The following is an 18432-nucleotide window of genomic DNA, read 5'->3' on the forward strand; positions in this document are numbered from 1 at the left end:
TTTTCTGGAGGACCTGCTGAGGTGGACCGTTTCTTTTCTGGAGGACCGTTTCTTTTCTGGAGGACCGTTTCTTTTCTGGAGGACCTGCTGAGGTGGACCTTTTCTTTTCTGGAGCACCTTTTCTTTTCTGGAGCACCTTTTCTTTTCTGGAGCACCTTTTCTTTTCTGGAGGACCTGCTGAGGTGGACCTTTTCTTTTCTGGAGGACCTTTTCTTTTCTGGAGGACCTTTTCTTTTCTGGAGCACCTTTTATTTTCTAGAGGACCTGCTGAGGTGGACCTTTTCTTTTCTGGAGGACCTGCTGAGGTGGACCTTTTTGTTTTCTGGAGGACCTTTTCTTTTCTGGAGGACCTTTTCTTTTCTGGAGGACCTTTTCTTTTCTGGAGGACCTGCTGAGGTGGACCTTTTCTTTTCTGGAGGACCTTTTCTTTTCTGGAGGACCTTTTCTTTTGTGGAGGACCTGCTGAGGTGGACCTTTTCTTTTCTGGAGGACCTTTTCTTTTCTGGAGGACCTGCTGAGGTGGACCTTTTCTTTTCTGGAGGACCTTTTCTTTTCTGGTGGACCTTTTCTTTTCTGGAGGACCTTTTCTTTTCTGGAGGACCTGCTGAGGTGGACCTTTTCTTTTCTGGATGACCTGATGAGGTGGACCTTTTCTTTTCTGGTGGACCTTTTCTTTTCTGGAGGACCTTTTCTTTTCTGGAGGACCTGCTGAGGTGGACCTTTTCTTTTCTGGAGGACCTTTTCTTTTCTGGAGGACCTTTTCTTTTCTGGAGGACCTGCTGAGGTGGACCTTTTCTTTTCTGGAGGACCTTTTCTTTTCTGGAGGACCTTTTCTTTTGTGGAGGACCTGCTGAGGTGGACCTTTTCTTTTCTGGAGGACCTTTTCTTTTCTGGAGGACCTGCTGAGGTGGACCTTTTCTTTTCTGGAGGACCTTTTCTTTTCTGGTGGACCTTTTCTTTTCTGGAGGACCTTTTCTTTTCTGGAGGACCTGCTCAGGTGGACCTTTTCTTTTCTGGAGGACCTTTTCTTTTCTGGAGGACCTTTTCTTTTCTGGAGGACCTGCTGAGGTGGACCTTTTCTTTTCTGGAGGACCTTTTCTTTTCGGGAGGACCTTTTCTTTTCCGTAGGACCTGCTGAGGTGGACCTTTTCTTTTCTGGAGGACCTGCTGAGGTGGACCTTTTCTTTTCTGGAGGACCTGATGAGGTGGACCTTTTCTTTTCTGGTGGACCTTTTCTTTTCTGGAGGACCTTTTCTTTTCTGGAGGACCTGCTGAGGTGGACCTTTTCTTTTCTGGAGGACCTTTTCTTTTCTGGAGGACCTTTTCTTTTCTGGAGGACCTGCTGAAATGGACCTTTTCTTTTCTGGAGGACCTTTTCTTTTCTGGAGGACCTTTTCTTTTCTGGAGGACCTGCTGAGGTGGACCTTTTCTTTTCTGGAGGACCTGATGAGGTGGACCTTTTCTGGTGGACCTTTTCTTTTCTGGAGGACCTTTTCTTTTCTGGAGGACCTGCTGAGGTGGACCTTTTCTTTTCTGGAGGACCTTTTCTTTTCTGGAGGACCTTTTCTTTTCCGTAGGACCTGCTGAGGTGGACCTTTTCTTTTCTGGAGGACCTGATGAGGTGGACCTTTTCTTTTCTGGTGGACCTTTTCTTTTCTGGAGGACCTTTTCTTTTCTGGAGGACCTGCTGAGGTGGACCTTTTCTTTTCTGGAGGACCTTTTCTTTTCTGGAGGACCTTTTCTTTTCTGGAGGACCTTTTCTTTTCTGGAGGACCTGCTGAGGTGGACCTTTTCTTTTCTGGAGGATCTGCTGAGGTGGACCTTTTCTTTTCTGGAGGACCTTGTCTTTTCTGGAGGACCTTTTCTTTTCTGGAGGACCCGCAGAGGTGGACCTTTTCTTTTCTGGAGGACCTGCTGATGTGGACCTTTTCTTTTCTGGTGGACCTTTTCTTTTCTGGAGGACCTGCTGAGGTGGACCTTTTCTTTTCTGGAGGACCTGCTGAGGTGGACCTTTTCTTTTCTGGAGGACCTTTTCTTTTCTGCAGGACCTGCTGTGGTGGACCTTTTCTTTTCTGGAGGACCTTTTCTTTTCTGGAGGACCTTTTCTTTTCTGGAGGACCTGCTGAGGTGGACCTTTTCTTTTCTGGAAAACCTTTTCTTTTCTGGAAGACCTGCTGAGGTGGACCTTTTCTTTTCTGGAGGACCTTTTCTTTTCTGGAGGACCTTTTCTTGTCTGGAGGACCTGCTGAGGTGGACCTTTTCTTTTCTGGAGGACCTGCTGAGGTGGACCTTTTTCTTTTCTGGAGGACCTGCTGAGGTGGACCTTCTTCTTTTCTGGAGGACCTGCTGAGGTGGACCTTTTCTTTTCTGGAGGACCTTTTCTTTTTTGGAGGACCTGCTGAGGTGGAACTTCTCTTTTGTGGAGGACCTGCTGAGGTGGACCTTTTCTTTTCTGGAGGACCTTTTCTTTTCTGGAGGACCTTTTCTTTTCTGGAGGACCTGCTGAGGTGGACCTTTTCTTTTCTGGAGGACCTTTTCTTTTCTGGAGGACCTTTTCTTTTCTGGAGGACCTGCTGAGGTGGACCTTGTCTTTTCTGGAGGACCTGCTGAGGTGGACCTTGTCTTTTCTGGAGGACCTTGTCTTTTCTGGAGGACCTGCTGAGGTGGACCTTTTCTTTTCTGGAGGACCTTTTCTTTTCTGGAGGACCTTTTCTTTTCTGGAGGACCTGCTGAGGTGGACCTTTTCTTTTCTGGTGGACCTTTTCTTTTCTGGAGGACCTTTTCTTTTCTGGAGGACCTGCTGAGGTGGACCTTTTCTTTTCTGGAGGACCTTTTCTTTTCTGGTGGACCTTTTCTTTTCTGGAGGACCTGCTGAGGTGGACCGTTTCTTTTCTGGAGGACCGTTTCTTTTCTGGAGGACCGTTTCTTTTCTGGAGGACCTGCTGAGGTGGACCTTTTCTTTTCTGGAGCACCTTTTCTTTTCTGGAGCACCTTTTCTTTTCTGGAGCACCTTTTCTTTTCTGGAGGACCTGCTGAGGTGGACCTTTTCTTTTCTGGAGGACCTTTTCTTTTCTGGAGGACCTTTTCTTTTCTGGAGCACCTTTTATTTTCTAGAGGACCTGCTGAGGTGGACCTTTTCTTTTCTGGAGGACCTGCTGAGGTGGACCTTTTTGTTTTCTGGAGGACCTTTTCTTTTCTGGAGGACCTTTTCTTTTCTGGAGGACCTTTTCTTTTCTGGAGGACCTGCTGAGGTGGACCTTTTCTTTTCTGGTGGACCTTTTCTTTTCTGGAGGACCTGATGAGGTGGACCTTTTCTTTTCTAAAGGACAGTTTCTTTTCTGGAGGACCTTTTCTTTTCTGGAGCACCTTTTCTTTTCTGGAGGACCTGCTGAGGTGGACCTTTTCTTTTCTGGAGGACCTTTTCTGGAGGACCTGCTGAGGTGGACCTTTTCTTTTCTGGAGGACCTTTTCTTTTCTGGAGGACCCGCAGAGGTGGACCTTTTCTTTTCTGGAGGACCTGCTGATGTGGACCTTTTCTTTTCTGGTGGACCTTTTCTTTTCTGGAGGACCTGCTGAGGTGGACCTTTTCTTTTCTGGAGGACCTGCTGAGGTGGACCTTTTCTTTTCTGGAGGACCTTTTCTTTTCTGGAGGACCTGCTGTGGTGGACCTTTTCTTTTCTGGAGGACCTTTTCTTTTCTGGAGGACCTTTTCTTTTCTGGAGGACCTGCTGAGGTGGACCTTTTCTTTTCTGGAAAACCTTTTCTTTTCTGGAGGACCTGCTGAGGTGGACCTTTTCTTTTCTGGAGGACCTTTTCTTTTCTGGAGGACCTGCTGAGGTGGACCTTTTCTTTTCTGGAGGATCTTTTCTTTTCTGGAGGACCTTTTCTTTTCCGTAGGACCTGCTGAGGTGGACCTTTTCTTTTCTGGAGGACCTGCTGAGGTGGACCTTTTCTTTTCTGGAGGACCTTTTCTTTTCTGGAGGACCTTTTCTTTTCTGGAGGACCTTTTCTTTTCTGGAGGACCTGCTGAGGTGGACCTTTTCTTTTCTGGATGACCTGATGAGGTGGACCTTTTCTTTTCTGGTGGACCTTTTCTTTTCTGGAGGACCTTTTCTTTTCTGGAGGACCTGCTGAGGTGGACCTTTTCTTTTCTGGAGGACCTTTTCTTTTCTGGAGGACCTTTTCTTTTCTGGAGGACCTGCTGAGGTGGACCTTTTCTTTTCTGGAGGACCTTTTCTTTTCTGGAGGACCTTTTCTTTTGTGGAGGACCTGCTGAGGTGGACCTTTTCTTTTCTGGAGGACCTTTTCTTTTCTGGAGGACCTGCTGAGGTGGACCTTTTCTTTTCTGGAGGACCTTTTCTTTTCTGGAGGACCTTTTCTTTTCTGGAGGACCTGCTGAGGTGGACCTTTTCTTTTCTGGAGGACCTGATGAGGTGGACCTTTTCTTTTCTGGTGGACCTTTTCTTTTCTGGAGGACCTTTTCTTTTCTGGAGGACCTGCTCAGGTGGACCTTTTCTTTTCTGGAGGACCTTTTCTTTTCTGGAGGACCTTTTCTTTTCTGGAGGACCTGCTGAGGTGGACCTTTTCTTTTCTGGAGGACCTTTTCTTTTCGGGAGGACCTTTTCTTTTCCGTAGGACCTGCTGAGGTGGACCTTTTCTTTTCTGGAGGACCTTTTCTTTTCTGGAGGACCTTTTCTTTTCTGGAGGACCTGCTCAGGTGGACCTTTTCTTTTCTGGAGGACCTTTTCTTTTCTGGAGGACCTGCTCAGGTGGACCTTTTCTTTTCTGGAGGACCTTTTCTTTTCTGGAGGACCTTGTCTTTTCTGGAGGACCTGCTGAGGTGGACCTTTTCTTTTCTGGTGGACCTTTTCTTTTCTGGTGGACCTTTTCTTTTCTGGAGGACCTGCTGAGGTGGACCGTTTCTTTTCTGGAGGACCTTTTCTTTTCTGGAGGACCTTTTCTTTTCTGGAGGACCTGCTGAGGTGGACCTTTTCTTTTCTGGAGGACCTTTTCTTTTCTGGAGGACCTTTTCTTTTCTGGAGGACCTGCTGAGGTGGACCTTTTCTTTTCTGGAGGGCCTTTTCTTTTCTGGAGGACCTTTTCTTTTCTGGAGGACCTGCTGAGGTGGACCTTTTCTTTTCTGGAGGACCTTTTCTTTTCTGGAGCACCTTTTCTTTTCTGGAGCACCTTTTATTTTCTAGAGGACCTGCTGAGGTGGACCTTTTCTTTTCTGGAGGACCTGCTGAGGTGGACCTTTTTGTTTTCTGGAGGACCTTTTCTTTTCTGGAGGACCTTTTCTTTTCTGGAGGACCTTTTCTTTTCTGGAGGACCTGCTGAGGTGGACCTTTTCTTTTCTGGTGGACCTTTTCTTTTCTGGAGGACCTGATGAGGTGGACCTTTTCTTTTCTAAAGGACAGTTTCTTTTCTGGAGGACCTTTTCTTTTCTGGAGCACCTTTTCTTTTCTGGAGGACCTGCTGAGGTGGACCTTTTCTTTTCTGGAGGACCTTTTCTGGAGGACCTGCTGAGGTGGACCTTTTCTTTTCTGGAGGACCTTTTCTTTTCTGGAGGACCCGCAGAGGTGGACCTTTTCTTTTCTGGAGGACCTGCTGATGTGGACCTTTTCTTTTCTGGTGGACCTTTTCTTTTCTGGAGGAACTGCTGAGGTGGACCTTTTCTTTTCTGGAGGACCTGCTGAGGTGGACCTTTTCTTTTCTGGAGGACCTTTTCTTTTCTGGAGGACCTGCTGTGGTGGACCTTTTCTTTTCTGGAGGACCTTTTCTTTTCTGGAGGACCTTTTCTTTTCTGGAGGACCTGCTGAGGTGGACCTTTTCTTTTCTGGAAAACCTTTTCTTTTCTGGAGGACCTGCTGAGGTGGACCTTTTCTTTTCTGGAGGACCTTTTCTTTTCTGGAGGACCTGCTGAGGTGGACCTTTTCTTTTCTGGAGGATCTTTTCTTTTCTGGAGGACCTTTTCTTTTCCGTAGGACCTGCTGAGGTGGACCTTTTCTTTTCTGGAGGACCTGCTGAGGTGGACCTTTTCTTTTCTGGAGGACCTTTTCTTTTCTGGAGGACCTTTTCTTTTCTGGAGGACCTTTTCTTTTCTGGAGGACCTGCTGAGGTGGACCTTTTCTTTTCTGGATGACCTGCTGAGGTGGACCTTTTCTTTTCTGGTGGACCTTTTCTTTTCTGGAGGACCTTTTCTTTTCCGTAGGACCTGCTGAGGTGGACCTTTTCTTTTCTGGAGGACCTTTTCTTTTCTGGAGGACCTTTTCTTTTCTGGAGGACCTGCTCAGGTGGACCTTTTCTTTTCTGGAGGACCTTTTCTTTTCTGGAGGACCTTTTCTTTTCTGGAGGACCTGCTGAGGTGGACCTTTTCTTTTCTGGAGGACCTTTTCTTTTCGGGAGGACCTTTTCTTTTCCGTAGGACCTGCTGAGGTGGACCTTTTCTTTTCTGGAGGACCTTTTCTTTTCTGGAGGACCTTTTCTTTTCTGGAGGACCTGCTCAGGTGGACCTTTTCTTTTCTGGAGGACCTTTTCTTTTCTGGAGGACCTGCTCAGGTGGACCTTTTCTTTTCTGGAGGACCTTTTCTTTTCTGGAGGACCTTGTCTTTTCTGGAGGACCTGCTGAGGTGGACCTTTTCTTTTCTGGTGGACCTTTTCTTTTCTGGTGGACCTTTTCTTTTCTGGAGGACCTGCTGAGGTGGACCGTTTCTTTTCTGGAGGACCTTTTCTTTTCTGGAGGACCTTTTCTTTTCTGGAGGACCTGCTGAGGTGGACCTTTTCTTTTCTGGAGGACCTTTTCTTTTCTGGAGGACCTTTTCTTTTCTGGAGGACCTGCTGAGGTGGACCTTTTCTTTTCTGGAGGGCCTTTTCTTTTCTGGAGCACCTTTTTTTTCTGGAGGACCTTTTCTTTTCTGGAGGACCTGCTGGGGTGGACCTTTTCTTTTCTGGAGGACCTTTTCTTTTCTGGAGGACCTTTTCTTTTCTGGAGCACCTTTTATTTTCTAGAGGACCTGCTGAGGTGGACCTTTTCTTTTCTGGAGGACCTGCTGAGGTGGACCTTTTTGTTTTCTGGAGGACCTTTTCTTTTCTGGAGGACCTTTTCTTTTCTGGAGGACCTTTTCTTTTCTGGAGGACCTGCTGAGGTGGACCTTTTCTTTTCTGGTGGACCTTTTCTTTTCTGGAGGACCTGATGAGGTGGACCTTTTCTTTTCTAAAGGACAGTTTCTTTTCTGGAGGACCTTTTCTTTTCTGGAGCACCTTTTCTTTTCTGGAGGACCTGCTGAGGTGGACCTTTTCTTTTCTGGAGGACCTTTTCTGGAGGACCTGCTGAGGTGGACCTTTTCTTTTCTGGAGGACCTTTTCTTTTCTGGAGGACCCGCAGAGGTGGACCTTTTCTTTTCTGGAGGACCTGCTGATGTGGACCTTTTCTTTTCTGGAGGACCTTTTCTGGAGGACCTGCTGAGGTGGACCTTTTCTTTTCTGGAGGGCCTTTTCTTTTCTGGAGCACCTTTTCTTTTCTGGAGGACCTTTTCTTTTCTGGAGGACCTGCTGGGGTGGACCTTTTCTTTTCTGGAGGACCTTTTCTTTTCTGGAGGACCTTTTCTTTTCTGGAGCACCTTTTATTTTCTAGAGGACCTGCTGAGGTGGACCTTTTCTTTTCTGGAGGACCTGCTGAGGTGGACCTTTTTGTTTTCTGGAGGACCTTTTCTTTTCTGGAGGACCTTTTCTTTTCTGGAGGACCTTTTCTTTTCTGGAGGACCTGCTGAGGTGGACCTTTTCTTTTCTGGTGGACCTTTTCTTTTCTGGAGGACCTGATGAGGTGGACCTTTTCTTTTCTAAAGGACAGTTTCTTTTCTGGAGGACCTTTTCTTTTCTGGAGGACCTTTTCTTTTCTGGAGGACCTGCTGAGGTGGACCTTTTCTTTTCTGGAGGACCTGCTGAGGTGGACCTTTTCTTTTCTGGAGAACATGCTGAGGTGGACCATTTCTTTTCTGGAGGACCGTTTCTTTTCTGGAGGACCTTTTCTTTTCTGGAGGACCCGCTGAGGTGGACCTTTTCTTTTCTGGAGGACCTGCTGAGGTGGACCTTTTATTTTCTGGAGGACCTTTTCTTTTCTGGAGGACCTTTTCTTTTCTGGAGGACCTTTTCTTTTCTGGAGGACCTTTTTTTTTTCTGGAGGACCTTTTCTTTTCTGGAGGACCTGCTGAGGTGGACCTTTTCTTTTCTGGAGGACCTTTTCTTTTCTGGAGGACCTTTTCTTTTCTGGTGGACCTGCTGAGGTGGACCTTTTCTTTTCTGGAGGACCTTTTCTTTTCTGGAGGACCTGCTGAGGTGGACCTTTTCTTTTCTGGAGGACCTTTTCTTTTCTGGAGGACCTTTTCTTTTCTGGAGGACCTGCTGAGGTGGACCTTTTCTTTTCTGGAGGACCTTTTCTTTTCTGGAGGACCTTTTCTTTTCTGGTGGACCTTTTCTTTTCTGGTGGACCTGCTGAGGTGGACCTTTTCTTTTCTGGAGGACCTGCTGAGGTGGACCTTTTCTTTTCTGGAGGACCTTCTCTTTTCTGGAGGACCTTTTCTTTTCTGGAGGACCTTTTCTTTTCTGGAGGACCTGCTGAGGTGGACCTTTTCTTTTCTGGAGGACCTTTTCTTTTCTGGAGGACCTTTTCTTTTCTGGAGGACCTGCTGAGGTGGACCTTTTCTTTTCTGGAGGACCTGCTGAGGTGGACCTTTTCTTTTCTGGAGAACCTGCTGAGGTGGACCTATTCTTTTCTGGAGGACCGTTTCTTTTCTGGAGGTCCTTTTCTTTTCTGGAGGACCCGCTGAGGTGGACCTTTTCTTTTCTGGAGGACCTTCTCTTTTCTTTTCTGGAGGACCTGCTGAGGTGGACCTTTTATTTTCTGGAGGACCTTCTCTTTTCTTTTCTGGAGGACCTGCTGAGGTGGACCTTTTCTTTTCTGGAGGACCTTTTCTTTTCTGGAGGACCTGCTGAGGTGGACCTTTTCAGGAGGACCTGCTGAGGTGGACCTTTTCTTTTCTGGAGGACCTTTTCTTTTCTGGTGGACCTTTTTTTTTCTGGAGGACCTTTTCTTTTCTGGTGGACCTGCTGAGGTGGACCTTTTCTTTTCTGGAGGACCTTTTCTTTTCTGGAGGACCTGCTGAGGTGGACCTTTTCTTTTCTGGAGGACCTTTTCTTTTCTGGAGGACCTTTTCTTTTCTGCAAGACCTGCTGAGGTGGACCTTTTCTTTTCTGGAGGACCTGCTGAGGTGGACCTTTTCTTTTCTGGAGGACCTTTTCTTTTCTGGAGGACCTGCTGAGGTGGACCTTTTCTTTTCTGGAGGACCTGCTGAGGTGGACCTTTTCTTTTCTGGTGGACCTTTTCTTTTCTGGAGGACCTGCTGAGGTGGACCTTTTCTTTTCTAGAGGACCTTTTCTTTTCTGGAGGACCTTTTCTTTTCTGCAGGACCTGCTGAGGTGGACCTTTTCTTTTCTGGAGGACCTGCTGAGGTGGACCTTTTCTTTTCTGGAGGACCTGCTGAGGTGGACCTTTTCTTTTCTGGTGGACCTTTTCTTTTCTGGTGGACCTTTTCTTTTCTGGAGGACCTGCTGAGGTGGACCTTTTCTTTTCTGGAGGACCTTTTCTTTTCTGGAGGACCTTTTCTTTTCTGGAGGACCTTTTTTTTCTGGAGGACCTTTTTTTTCTTGGAGGACCTTTTTTTTTCTGGAGGACCTTTTCTTTTCTGGTGGACCTGCTGAGGTGGACCTTTTCTTTTCTGGAGGACCTGCTGAGGTGGACCTTTTCTTTTCTGGAGGACCTTTTCTTTTCTGGAGGACCTTTTCTTTTCTGGAGGACCTGCTGAGGTGGACCTTTTCTTTTCTGGAGGACCTTTTTCTATTCTGGAAGACCTTTTCTTTTCTGGAGGACCTGCTGAGGTGGACCTTTTCTTTTCTGGAGGACCTTTTCTTTTCTGGAGGACCTTTTCTTTTCTGGAGGACCTTTTCTTTTCTGGTGGACATTTTCTTTTCTGGAGGACCTGCTGAGGTGGACCTTTTCTTTTCTGGAGGACCTTTTCTTTTCTGGAGGACCTTTTCTTTTCTGGAGGACCTGCTGAGGTGGACCTTTTCTTTTCCGGAGGACCTTTTCTTTTCTGGAGGACCTGCTGAGGTGGACCTTTTCTTTTCTGGAGGACCTTTTCTATTCTGGAGGACCTTTTCTTTTCTGGAGGACCTGCTGAGGTGGACCTTTTCTTTTCTTAAGGACCTTTTCTTTTCTGGAGGACCTTTTCTTTTCTGGAGGACCTGCTGAGGTGGACCTTTTCTTTTCTAGAGGACCTGCTGAGGTGGACCTTTTCTTTTCTGGAGGACCTGCTAAGGTGGACCTGTTCTTTTCTGGAGGACCTGTTCTTTTCTGGAGGACCTTTTCTTTTCTGGAGGACCTGCTGAGGTGGACCTTTTCTTTTCTGGTGGACCTTTTCTTTTCTGGTGGACGTTTTCTTTTCTGGAGGACCTGCTGAGGTGGACCTTTTCTTTTCTGGAGGACCTTTTCTTTTCTGGAGGACCTTTTCTTTTCTGGAGGACCTGCTGAGGTGGACCTTTTCTTTTCTGGAGGACCTTTTCTTTTCTGGAGGACCTTTTCTTTTCTGGAGGACCCGCTGAGGTGGAACTTTTCTTTTCTGGAGGACCTTCTCTTTTCTTTTCTGGAGGACCTGCTAAGGTGGACCTTTTCTTTTCTGGAGGACCTTTTCTTTTCTGGAGGACCTGCTGAGGTGGACCTTTTCAGGAGGACCTGCTGAGGTGGACCTTTTCTTTTCTGGAGGACCTTTTCTTTTCTGGTGGACCTTTTCTTTTCTGGTGGACCTTTTCTTTTCTGGTGGACCTGCTGAGGTGGACCTTTTCTTTTCTGGAGGACCTGCTGAGGTGGACCTTTTCTTTTCTGGAGGACCTTCTCTTTTCTGGAGGACCTTTTCTTTTCTGGAGGACCTTTTCTTTTCTGGAGGACCTGCTGAGGTGGACCTTTTCTTTTCTGGAGGACCTTTTCTTTTCTGGAGGACCTTTTCTTTTCTGGAGGACCTGCTGAGGTGGACCTTTTCTTTTCTGGAGGACCTGCTGAGGTGGACCTTTTCTTTTCTGGAGAACCTGCTGAGGTGGACCATTTCTTTTCTGGAGGACCGTTTCTTTTCTGGAGGACCTTTTCTTTTCTGGAGGACCCGCTGAGGTGGACCTTTTCTTTTCTGGAGGACCTTCTCTTTTCTTTTCTGGAGGACCTGCTGAGGTGGACCTTTTATTTTCTGGAGGACCTTTTCTTTTCTGGAGGACCTTTTCTTTTCTGGAGGACCTTTTTTTTTTCTGGAGGACCTTTTCTTTTCTGGAGGACCTGCTGAGGTGGACCTTTTCTTTTCTGGAGGACCTTTTCTTTTCTGGAGGACCTTTTCTTTTCTGGTGGACCTGCTGAGGTGGACCTTTTCTTTTCTGGAGGACCTTTTCTTTTCTGGAGGACCTGCTGAGGTGGACCTTTTCTTTTCTGGAGGACCTTTTCTTTTCTGGAGGACCTTTTCTTTTCTGGAGGACCTGCTGAGGTGGACCTTTTCTTTTCTGGAGGACCTTTTCTTTTCTGGTGGACCTTTTCTTTTCTGGTGGACCTTTTCTTTTCTGGTGGACCTGCTGAGGTGGACCTTTTCTTTTCTGGAGGACCTGCTGAGGTGGACCTTTTCTTTTCTGGAGGACCTTCTCTTTTCTGGAGGACCTTTTCTTTTCTGGAGGACCTTTTCTTTTCTGGAGGACCTGCTGAGGTGGACCTTTTCTTTTCTGGAGGACCTTTTCTTTTCTGGAGGACCTTTTCTTTTCTGGAGGACCTGCTGAGGTGGACCTTTTCTTTTCTGGAGAACCTGCTGAGGTGGACCTATTCTTTTCTGGAGGACCGTTTCTTTTCTGGAGGACCTTTTCTTTTCTGGAGGACCCGCTGAGGTGGACCTTTTCTTTTCTGGAGGACCTTCTCTTTTCTTTTCTGGAGGACCTGCTGAGGTGGACCTTTTATTTTCTGGAGGACCTTTTCTTTTCTGGAGGACCTTTTCTTTTCTGGAGGACCTTTTCTTTTCTGGAGGACCTTTTTTTTTTCTGGAGGACCTTTTCTTTTCTGGAGGACCTGCTGAGGTGGACCTTTTCTTTTCTGGAGGACCTTTTCTTTTCTGGAGGACCTTTTCTTTTCTGGTGGACCTGCTGAGGTGGACCTTTTCTTTTCTGGAGGACCTTTTCTTTTCTGGAGGACCTGCTGAGGTGGACCTTTTCTTTTCTGGAGGACCTTTTCTTTTCTGGAGGACCTTTTCTTTTCTGGAGGACCTGCTGAGGTGGACCTTTTCTTTTCTGGAGGACCTTTTTCTATTCTGGAAGACCTTTTCTTTTCTGGAGGACCTTTTCTTTTCTGGAGGACCTGCTGAGGTGGACCTTTTCTTTTCCGGAGGACCTTTTCTTTTCCGGAGGACCTTTTTTTTTCTGGAGGACCTGCTGAGGTGGAGCTTTTCTTTTCTGGAGGACCTTTTCTATTCTGGAGGACCTTTTCTTTTCTGGAGGACCTGCTGAGGAGGACCTTTTCTTTTCTTAAGGACCTTTTCTTTTCTGGAGGACCTTTTCTTTTCTGGAGGACCTGCTGAGGTGGACCTTGTCTTTTCTAGAGGACCTGCTGAGGTTGACCTTTTCTTTTCTGGTGGACCTGCTAAGGTGGACCTGTTCTTTTCTGGAGGACCTGTTCTTTTCTGGAGGACCTTTTCTTTTCTGGAGGACCTGCTGAGGTGGACCTTTTCTTTTCTGGTGGACCTTTTCTTTTCTGGTGGACCTTTTCTTTTCTGGTGGACCTGCTGAGGTGGATCTTTTCTTTTCTGGAGGACCTGCTGAGGTGGACCTTTTCTTTTCTGGAGGACCTTTTCTTTTCTGGAGGACCTGCTGAGGTGGACCTTTTCTTTTCTGGAGGACCTGCTGAGGTGGACCTTTTCTTTTCTGGAGGACCTTTTCTGGAGGACCTTTTCTTTTCTGGAGGACCCGCTGAGGTGGACCTTTTCTTTTCTGGAGGACCTTCTCTTTTCTTTTCTGGAGGACCTGCTGAGGTGGACCTTTTCTTTTCTAGAGGACCTGCTGAGGTGGACCTTTTCTTTTCTGGAGGACCTTTTCTTTTCTGGAGGACCTTTTCTTTTCTGGTGGACCTGCTGAGGTGGACCTTTTCTTTTCTGGAGGACCTGCTGAGGTGGACCTTTTCTTTTCTGGAGGACCTTTTCTTTTCTGGAGGACCTTTTCTTTTCTGGAGGACCTGCTGAGGTGGACCTTTTCTTTTCTGGAGGACCTGCTGAGGTGGACCTTTTCTTTTCTGGAGGACCTTTTCTTTTCTGGAGGACCTTTTCTTTTCTGGAGGACCCGCAGAGGTGGACCTTTTCTTTTCTGGAGGACGTTTTCTTTTCTGGAGGACCTTTTCTTTTCTGGAGGACCCGCTGAGGTGGACCTTCTCTTTTCTGGAGGACCCGCTGAGGTGGACCTTTTCTTTTCTGGAGGACCTGCTGAGGTGGACCTTTTCTTTTCTGGAGGACTTTTTCTTTTCTGGAGGACCTGCTGAGGTGGACCTTTTCTTTTCTGGAGGACCTTTTCTTTTCTGGATAACCTTTTCTTTTCTGGAGGACCTGCTGAGGTGGACCTTTTCTTTTCTGGAGGACCTGCTGAGATGGACCTTTTCTTTTCTGGAGGACCTTTTCTTTTCTGGAGGACCTTTTCTTTTCTGGAGGACCTTTTCTTTTCTGGAGGACCTGCTGAGGTGGACCTTTTCTTTTCTGGAGGACCTTTTCTTTTCTGGAGGACCTTTTCGTTTCTGGAGGACCTGCTGAGGTGGACCTTTTCTTTTCTGGAGGACCTGCTGAGGTGGACCTTTTCTTTTCTGGAGGACCTTTTCTTTTCTGGAGGACCTGCAGAGGTGGACCTTTTCTTTTCTGGAGGACCTTTTCTTTTCTGGAGGACCTGCTGAGGTGGACCTTTTCTTTTCTGGAGGACCTTTTCTTTTCTGGAGGACCTTTTCTTTTCTGGAGGACCTGCTGAGGTGGACCTTTTCTTTTCTGGAGGACCTTTTCTTTTTTGGAGGACCTGCTGAGGTGGACCTTTTCTTTTCTGGAGGACCTGCTGAGGTGGACCTTTTCTTTTCTGGAGGACCTTTTCTTTTCTGGAGGACCTTTTCTTTTCTGGAGGACCTGCTGAGGTGGACCTTTTCTTTTCTGGAGGACCTGCTGAGGTGGACCTTGTCTTTTCTGGAGGACCTTGTCTTTTCTGGAGGACCTGCTGAGGTGGACCTTTTCTTTTCTGGTGGACCTTTTCTTTTCTGGAGGACCTTTTCTTTTCTGGAGGACCTGCTGAGGTGGACCTTTTCTTTTCTGGAGCACCTTTTCTTTTCTGGAGCACCTTTTCTTTTCTGGAGGACCTGCTGAGGTGGACCTTTTCTTTTCTGGAGGACCGTTTCTTTTCTGGAGGACCGTTTCTTTTCCGGAGGACCTGCTGAGGTGGACCTTTTCTTTTCTGGAGGACCTGCTGAGGTGGACCTTTTCTTTTCTGGAGGACCTTTTCTTTTCTGGAGGACCTTTTCTTTTCTGGAGGACCTGCTGAGCTGGACCTTTTCTTTTCTGGAGGACCTTTTCTTTTCTGGAGGACCTTTTCTTTTCCGGAGGACCTGCTGAGGTGGACCTTTTCTTTTCTGGAGGACCTGCTGAGGTGGACCTTTTCTTTTCTGGAGGACCGTTTCTTTTCTGGAGGACCTTTTCTTTTCTGGAGGACCTTTTCTTTTCTGGAGGACCTGCTGAGGTGGACCTTTTTGTTTTCTGGCGGACCTTTTGTTTTCTGGAGGACCTTTTGTTTTCTGGAGGACCTTTTGTTTTCTGGAGGACCTGCTGAGGTGGACCTTTTCTTTTCTGGAGCACCTTTTCTTTTCTGGAGCACCTTTTCTTTTCTGGAGGACCTGCTGAGGTGGACCTTTTCTTTTCTGGAGGACCTGCTGAGGTGGACCTTTTCTTTTCTGGAGGACCTTTTCTTTTCTGGAGGACCTGCTGAGGTGGACCTTTTCTTTTCTGGAGGACCTGCTGAGGTGGACCTTGTCTTTTCTGGAGGACCTTGTCTTTTCTGGAGGACCTTGTCTTTTCTGGAGGACCTGCTGAGGTGGACCTTTTCTTTTCTGGAGGACCTTTTCTTTTCTGGAGGACCTGCTGAGGTGGACCTTTTCTTTTCTGGAGGACCTTTTCTTTTCTGGAGGACCTTTTCTTTTCTGGAGGACTTGCTGAGGTGGACCTTTTCTTTTCTGGAGGACCTGCTGAGGTGGACCTCTTTGTTTTCTGGCAAACCTTTTGTTTTCTGGAGGACCTTTTGTTTTCTGGAGGACCTTTTGTTTTCTGGAGGACCTGCTGAGGTGGACCTTTTCTTTTCTGGAGCACCTTTTCTTTTCTGGAGCACCTTTTCTTTTCTGGAGGACCTTTTCTTTTCTGGAGGACCTTTTTTTTTTCTGGAGGACCTTTTCTTTTCTGGAGGACCTGCTGAGGTGGACCTTTTCTTTTCTGGAGGACCTTCTCTTTTCTTTTCTGGAGGACCTGCTGAGGTGGACCTTTTCTTTTCTGGAGGACCTGCTGAGGTGGACCTTTTCTTTTCTGGAGGACCTTTTCTTTTCTGGAGGACCTTTTCTTTTCTGGAGGACCCGCTGAGGTGGACCTTTTCTTTTCTGGAGGACCTTCTCTTTTCTTTTCTGGAGGACCTGCTGAGGTGGACCTTTTCTTTTCTGGAGGACCTGCTGAGGTGGACCTTTTCTTTTCTGGAGGACCTTTTCTTTTCTGGAGGACCTTTTCTTTTCTGGAGGACCCGCTGAGGTGGACCTTTTCTTTTCTGGAGGACCTTCTCTTTTCTTTTCTGGAGGACCTGCTGAGGTGGACCTTTTCTTTTCTGGAGGACCTTTTCTTTTCTGGAGGACCTTTTCTTTTCTGGAGGACCTTTTCTTTTTTGGAGGACCTGCTGAGGTGGACCTTTTCTTTTCTGGAGGACCTTTTCTTTTCTGGAGGACCTTTTCTTTTCTGGAGGACCTGCTGAGGTGGACCTTTTCTTTTCTGGAGGACCTTTTCTTTTCTGGAGGACCTTTTCTTTTCTGGAGGACCTTTCCTTTCTGGAGGACCTGCTGAGATGGACCTTCTCTTTTCTGGAGGACCTGCTGAGGTGGACCTTTTCTTTTCTGGAGGACCGTTTCTTTTCTGGAGGACCTTCTCTTTTCTGGAGGACCTGCTGAGGTGGACCTTTTCTTTTCTGGAGGACCGTTTCTTTTCTGGAGGACCTGCTGAGGTGGACCTTTTCTTTTCTGGAGGACCTTTTCTTTTCTGGAGGACCTGCTGAGGTGGACCTTTTCTTTTCTGGAGGACCTGCTGAGGTGGACCTTGTCTTTTCTGGAGGACCTTTTCTTTTCTGGAGGACCTTGTCTTTTCTGGAGGACCTGCTGAGGTGGACCTTGTCTTTTCTGGAGGACCTTGTCTTTTCTGGAGGACCTTGTCTTTTCTGGAGGACCTTGTCAGGTGGACCTTTTCTTTTCTGGAGGACCTTTTCTTTTCTGGAGGACCTGCTGAGGTGGACCTTTTCTTTTCTAAAGGATCTTTTCTTTTCTGGAGGACCTGCTGAGGTGGACCTTTTCTTTTCTGGAGGACCTTTTCTTTTCTGGAGGACCTTTTCTATTCTGGAGGACCTTTTCTTTTCTGGAGGACCCGCTGAGGTGGACCTTTTCTTTTCTGGAGGACCTTCTCTTTTCTTTTCTGGAGGACCTGCTGAGGTGGACCTTTTCTTTTCTGGAGGACCTGCTGAGGTGGACCTTTTCTTTTCTGGAGGACCTTTTCTTTTCTGGAGGACCTTTTCTTTTCTGGAGGACCTGCTGAGGTGGACCTTTTCTTTTCTGGAGGACCTTTTCTTTTCTGGAGGACCTTTTCTTTTCTGGAGGACCTTTCCTTTCTGGAGGACCTGCTGAGATGGACCTTTTCTTTTCTGGAGGACCTGCTGAGGTGGACCTTTTCTTTTCTGGAGGACCGTTTCTTTTCTGGAGGACCTTCTCTTTTCTGGAGGACCTGCTGAGGTGGACCTTTTCTTTTCTGGAGGACCGTTTCTTTTCTGGAGGACCTTTTCTTTTCTGGTGGACCTGCTGAGGTGGACCTTTTCTTTTCTGGAGGACCTTTTCTTTTCTGGAGGACCTGCTGAGGTGGACCTTTTCTTTTCTGGAGGACCTGCTGAGGTGGACCTTTTCTTTTCTGGAGGACCTTTTCTTTTCTGGAGGACCTTGTCTTTTCTGGAGGACCTGCTGAGGTGGACCTTGTCTTTTCTGGAGGACCTTGTCTTTTCTGGAGGACCTTGTCTTTTCTGGAGGACCTTGTCAGGTGGACCTTTTCTTTTCTGGAGGACCTTTTCTTTTCTGGAGGACCTTTTCTTTTCTGGAGGACCTTTTTGTTTCTGGAGGACCTGCTGAGGTGGACCTTTTCTTTTCTGGAGGACCTTTTCTTTTCTGGAGGACCTTTTCTTTCCTGGAGGACCTGCTGAGGTGGACCTTTTCTTTTCTGGAGGACCTTTTCTTTTCTGGAGGACCTTTTCTTTTCTGGAGGACCTGCTGAGGTGGAACTTCTCGTTTGTGGAGGACCTGCTGAGGTGGACCTTTTCTTTTCTGGAGGACCTTTTCTTTTCTGGAGGACCTTTTCTTTTCTGGAGGACCTGCTGAGGTGGACCTTTTCTTTTCTGGAGGACCTTTTCTTTTCTGGAGGACCTTTTCTTTTCTGGAGGACCTGCTGAGGTGGACCTTGTCTTTTCTGGAGGACCTGCTGAGGTGGACCTTGTCTTTTCTGGAGGACCTTGTCTTTTCTGGAGGACCTGCTGAGGTGGACCTTTTCTTTTCTGGAGGACCTTTTCTTTTATGGAGGACCTTTTCTTTTCTGGAGGACCTGCTGAGGTGGACCTTTTCTTTTCTGGTGGACCTTTTCTTTTCTGGAGGACCTTTTCTTTTCTGGAGGACCTGCTGAGGTGGACCTTTTCTTTTCTGGAGGACCTTTTCTTTTCTGGTGGACCTTTTCTTTTCTGGAGGACCTGCTGAGGTGGACCTTTTCTTTTCTGGAGGACCTGCTGAGGTGGACCTTTTTGTTTTCTGGAGGACCTTTTCTTTTCTGAAGGACCTTTTCTTTTCTGGAGGACCTTTTCTTTTCTGGAGGACCTGCTGAGGTGGACCTTTTCTTTTCTGGAGGACCTTTTCTATTATGGAGGACCTTTTCTTTTCTGGAGGACCTGCTGAGGTGGACCTTTTCTTTTCTGGAGGACCTGCTGAGGTGGACCTTTTTGTTTTCTGGAGGACCTTTTCTTTTCTGAAGGACCTTTTCTTTTCTGGAGGACCTTTTCTTTTCTGGAGGACCTTGTCTT

The sequence above is a fragment of the Chlamydotis macqueenii genome, chromosome W (genome assembly GCF_036417535.1).
Source record: "Chlamydotis macqueenii isolate bChlMac1 chromosome W, bChlMac1.mat, whole genome shotgun sequence".
NCBI classification, from domain to species: Eukaryota; Metazoa; Chordata; class Aves; order Otidiformes; family Otididae; genus Chlamydotis; species Chlamydotis macqueenii.